At 40.2% G+C, this 5,797-nt stretch overlaps 1 protein-coding gene across 2 annotated transcripts in view; it reads right to left on the bottom strand.

Annotated features, from left to right (window-relative positions):
• The window catches only part of Dcun1d4 (defective in cullin neddylation 1 domain containing 4), a 73,053-nt gene extending 72,969 nt beyond the window's left edge, over nt 1–84 (bottom strand). For both annotated transcript variants that reach the window (XM_048784454.1, XM_015482096.2), the window contains exon 1: nt 63–84. The gene's annotated coding sequence lies outside the window, so the exon portion shown is untranslated. The remainder of the gene's footprint in view (nt 1–62) is intronic.
• Between the last annotated feature and the right edge of the window lie 5,713 nt (nt 85–5,797).

The following is a 5,797-nucleotide window of genomic DNA, read 5'->3' as shown; positions in this document are numbered from 1 at the left end:
CACCCCGCTCGCCGCCCAGGCTCCCGCGCTCGCCTCGCGGTCCCCCCACCGGCTCACCGCACCTCGGCTCAGAGCTGAGGACCCGCCGCCAGGCACTCCGGACCCGCCCATCTCGCCCTCTTCATTGGCTGAGCCGAGACCAAGGGACCTCCCCTCTTCGTCTCTCATTTGACAAAGGGTGTGCCGATAGAGCCGGTCTGGAGCTGGCAACGAGGCCCCGCCCCCTGATGTCCAATACGATTGGTCCGGGCCCCTCGTCCCCGTAACGCCCCTGGCGGAGGCCCCGCTTTGGAGTAGCAGGTTGGGCCTGACTGCTGTCAGTCATCCCCGGGGGTCCGAAAGCGCGTGTAGGGGCGAGGCTGGGGAATTGGTCCACCTTGACCCTGAAGCCCCGCCCTGAGACGGGCAGGATTGGTGGAGCTGGAGACCAACCGAGAAAGATGGGTTGGCGTCTGAAACAAAGCACGCGAAGTGTTCCCCTAAGAACTGAGAAGGGGAAGCGCAGTTGCGGGACGTTGAATCCCGTTGCTTAGAGTAGCGAAGCCCCTACATCCCTAGCGCCCAGCGATTCTCGTTCCAGTCTCCCACCACTTGTCCCGCACGCCTTACAGCAGCTCTCTGCAAGCCCAGTCCGCGCCCAACTTGGACTGGGACTTCTCTGGCCAGCTGTTTCCTACCGCAGGAAACTGGAAACAGAATTGCCGCGTCTTCATTTCTAGCAAATCCTTTGCTGGAAACACCCATCTCTCCGACAACGAGCTATCTTCTTTCCACTTTCGCAAAATGCACTTCTTTTCCAAAGTCAACGCACCTTTACCCCCTTCGTCACAAATGGACTGTTTAAAACGCTTCGAATGCTACAGGCATTGTCCGTCAGAAACGTTCGCATGTTCCAGACAACGTGCACCAAATCCAGGGCCACTCTGCTCCGAGGTCAGGTTGGCACATGGGCAAGTCCAGGGGCAGATCGCCAACCCACGAAAGACAAGTTACTTATCTAAGAAAACCTAAGTCATTGACGCGGAGAGGCCATCCAGAAAACGAAACTGGCAGTTTGGCAGAGGGAGGCGTTAATTGAGATGAATTCTGATCCTTGTTTCCTAAATCAAAAATTTGCACCATTCATATGAATTTCGACGTTTTCCCAACTCTTGAAACCAGTTCACCACACCACATTGTGGTAACAGAATAATATTTCGAGACATTCACAGACAACCGCCCACCCCCATCCCCAAGTCACACACACCATTTTCCCCAGATTCCTAAATGCTGCCAAAGACAGCCCAGGCATCTTGCAGATCCCGCCACAGAGCATGGATGACACCACAAATGACAGGTACAAAGGGGCAGTCGTTTTGATTTCTACAGGCCAGACTTTTGTTGCGGGTTTCTGAATTGTAGGTTTCGAGTCAGGACATAAGTGTTAGGCCAAAAACAAGATATTTGAAGTAGGGCTCAAGCAAACCAGTTTCTATTGCCCACATAACTCTCCTTGTCATATGCTTCGTCCCTCTTAATTCTTAATTTCTTTTTAATCAATGGCATTCTTATGATTTTATCTCTTTCATTGTCATTCAGATACTTTGCTTAATCACAGAATCTCAGAATTTTACTTGAAGTTATTACTTAAGGTTCCTCCTTAAGACAGGAATCTTTCATAGAGCATCTCTATATATGATAGAACTTCAGCTAGGCCCCACAGAGATGAGTAACTCTGGATTCTGAGATAGTTTCTTGTTGGACAACAAAACCTATCCTTAATCTGAGCAGGCATGCTGCTCCTGCATTATTTATCCTGTTTGTTTTAGCCTAATATACACACGGAGAATAAAACATATATATTTTATGTAAGTCCTAATTTTTGGTAAGTGTAATATTTATATGTGTTTAAATTTTGTGTTTGTTTTACTATTTATCATGGTGTTTCAAGGCTGAGACATAATATTTTGCAAAGAAAAGGGCTTGCTTCTTGACACTTCTAAACTAAAATAAGCCCATAACTTGTTTTAGCAGTTACTATATTGACTTATTTGCAGCAAACTTTATAATTGTATACTGGTTAAGCTATATGAAGGACCTGCCAGCTGATATTTTCCTAGCTCTTAGCACTCCTTTGAAGCATAAATGGTATCCATAAAAACGTACAGAATGGACAACCTTTGCTATTTCTCAACATACCTTTCAGTTGAGCCAGTATAATTATTTTCAAATAAAATACAGACTTAGAGTAATTTAGCCAGATCTTTGAGGTACATCAGGTACAGCCTGAGGATTGAGAGGCAAAGCTCATTCTTAGTCTGCTGAGTTTCACTGCCCCACATGTTTTATGAATAATGAAACAGTATAATAAAATGACTATATAATTCCCTGCAAATATTACCTGGTCATTTTAATAATCCACAAGATTGTGTACTTTTTGTGTGTGGCACTGGAGATTGAACCCAGGACCCTTGTGCATGCAAGGCAAGCACTCTACCAACTGAGCTGTACCCCCAGCCCATATTATATACTTTTGAGGTCAACAAACTTGGTATATTTATCTTTTCATTTCCCTAGTACCTAGTATGGTGCTTTCAAATAGCAGGCACTGGTAATTGTTCCTAAAAGTGAACTGAATGTTGACTAATGTGAAATTGTATATCTGGAAGGAAACTTGAAGACTATCAGATCCAACTTCCTTATTTTAAGAAATGAGACTTGAGGCTCAAAGGAATTGAATGTCTAATCCAAGTCACTTGGCTAGTAAATAACAAAGCATACTCAAAAATTCAAGTTTCCCATCTCCTGGTCCAGGTCTTTCGCTGCAACACCATATTGTCCAATATCAAAGCTTCAAATTCCAAAGATAGGCAATCCACTCTTTCTTCCTATTGAAAGTTTTTATGTCAGCATATTCTATGCTTCTTATTTGGAATATCACCTTTTAAAATGTAGATAAGGAATTTTTTCAATATATAATATATTGAATAATATAATATACATTATTTCAATTTTCTCATTGGTTGTATTTCTAAATAACCCCTGAGGGGAGGCTTACTAAAATAATAATGTTATATTTCTGTGCATTTATATTCAAATTCAGGAGAGAATTAATAATTGAGTATCTTGGGATGTGATAGGTAGAGATTTGGGGATACAGGTATGCCATTTCATTTAACTTGGTTACTGCTTTAACATAATGCTTTATTAAAGAAAGTTACCTCATGTTAACTGATATTTAATTTATTAGGAAGTTTCCTATTTTAGTTATATGGTATTAATTTTAATCATATATATTTTGAAGTACCCTAAGCTTAGAATTCTATATGGAAAGTCTGGTAAGAAAAAAGAACAGCAGAGCTCTTCAATCAATCCTTTTTTTTTTTTTTTTTTTTTTTGTAGTTGTAGATGGACAGCATGCCTTTCTTTTTTAAATTTTTTTTATGTGGTGCTAAGGATCAAATCCATACTTCACACATGCCAGGCAAGTGCTCTGTCACTCAGCTACAATCCCAGCCCTCTTCAAATTTTAAACTTTCCCCCAAATTTGATAAATCCCACTATAGTGTGCTTTTGGGTTTGGAGTACAAAATGGAAAAAGCATAGCCCTCAAGGCTGAAATGAAATTGGGTCTGCTCGGACATATAGATAAATGTGTCTCTGGGAAGATTTGTAAAGAATAAGAAAGAATACCCAGCAGGGAGGAATTAATGCAGCCTAAGATTACAGTAAAAGACTGTGTGGAAGCCAGCACAGTGGTACACACCTGTAATCCCAATGACATGGGAGGCTGAGGCAGGAGGATCCCAAGTTCACGGCCAGTCTGAGTGATTCAGAGAGGCCCTGTCTCAAAATAAAAAATAACAAAGGCTAGGGATGTATCTCCATGGTAAAATGCCCTATGGGTTAAATCCCTAGTTAGATTTTAAGAGAGAGAGAGAGAGAGACAGACAGACAGAGATAGACATACTATGTAGAATTCACTAATGTGTAGAATTCTTCTAATGATAAAATGTCAGTTGAAGTCAGTATCCACGATATGGAAATAAAAATGACAACCTTTTAAAGTGTTTTCCAAAATAAGCACTTTATTTGTACATTATTCTACCTAACCTCATTTGCTTTACTTGCAAACTATTCTACCTAACCTCATGACAACTCAATGGGGTACTAATGTCATCCCCAATTTACAGATCAGTTAACTGAGGCTTAGAGAGCTCCAGCAACTCACCACCCAGCTAAAAAGTAAAAGTGCCCCTAAGTTGCCACTCCTGCATGTAATATTTCCATTGCTGGGCTTTAGTTCTTTCTCTTTCTAACCAGGTTAGAATATGCCCTACAGAACTCAGAGATTTGTTTATAAAATACAAGAACATAGATATGAAGGTGTTTTAAAAGTTAATGAAACCAGGCCTCTTACCAGGTTGAACATTTAGCCTCTTGGGGGTCTTTGTAGGTAAATAACTATATATTATGGAAAGTGTGAGTTAGAAGCATTGCTTTCAGATTTCTAAGTCCTTCTTCATTTTGCTCTTTTGACATTATTTCAACAGCAATGCTCTACTCTATGATATGTTCTTAATGAGATTATTTATTCAGGGTACCTAATGAGACTCTACTGAACGTAGTAAATTCTGTCCTTTAGTATTTTCTCTGAGAAGGGGCAGCCTCTTCAGCCTTACTGGAATTAACCTTTTAACCAATGAGGCCTGTGTTATTGAGAACCAGTTGCATCTTTTAAGCTTTTAATAACAAAGAATGCCACTGTAGCATGTTGCTTTTCACATATATCATAAAACAGTCTTGCACACAGCCACTTGCCAGATGCTACAAGGGTAATAAAACTGTTGGTTTCACTTTTTATTTTTAGCTTTTATTTATGTATTTATTGTAAGTTGGGTTCTCAATGAATTGGATTTTTTTCTCTTTCACTTCTTTTTTTTTTTTTTTTTGGTGCATTGCAGTTGTACAAATGATGGGATTTGTTGTTACATATTACATATGCACAGTAGTTTTGCTTTTAAATATCTGCATATAGACATGTCCTAATTATCAGGTCAATGGAGAATAGAGGTAAACATTTTTTTCATTGTACCAACAAGGACATCCCTGCCTCACACTTGTAGTGACCAGCCCATGAAAACATGGCATCATTTGCTGTCATCCTTTACTAATTCTTTCATTAGTTTCCTCCCCACCTCTCCTCCCACTTGTCTTATTTACCCTAACGATCAGAAAAGTGAATTTTAGCACAAGAAGTGACCTATTTACAATCAGTACTAAAATTCTAAAATTTGTATTTTCCTGTAATGTGGACTTACAGTGTACATTAATGGGACTTACATTTTTTTTTTTCATCAGACTCCCTTGGGGGCAATACTGTATCCCCAAATAAAAACCTTAATACATGCAATGGAGACGAATTTTCTAAAGGCAACTCTTTGCTAGACATTTGAACTTGTGGACCACTTTTGCCATTTTTTTTCAGAAGCAGAACATAGTCCTTCTGGAACAAGATGGCCTGAGTGAAGATCCCGTTTGCTCCTCCATGTAAGAAGAAATTGCTTCTGTGCTTCAGTGTCCTTATCGCAAAATGGTGAAAAAGATAGGCTCTCCCTCATCAGGACATTGTGCACATTAGATGAATGAATATAATAAGGCACATACTAATGCCCAATGCATGCTGCATAAGCAATGTTGTTGTAACACTACAGTTCCATCATGTTCTGCAGTAAACTCTTCCCTATCACAAAGCTTTTCTTTTCCTCTAAACTGCCCCATGACTCCATGGTCACTATATTTGATTACTTGGCTTCCT

The sequence above is a fragment of the Marmota marmota genome, unplaced genomic scaffold (assembly GCF_001458135.2).
Source record: "Marmota marmota marmota unplaced genomic scaffold, marMar, whole genome shotgun sequence".
Taxonomy (NCBI): Eukaryota; Metazoa; Chordata; class Mammalia; order Rodentia; family Sciuridae; genus Marmota; species Marmota marmota.
The sequence above is the reverse complement of the archived record's forward strand: the minus strand, read 5'-3'. Positions and strand labels throughout refer to the sequence as shown.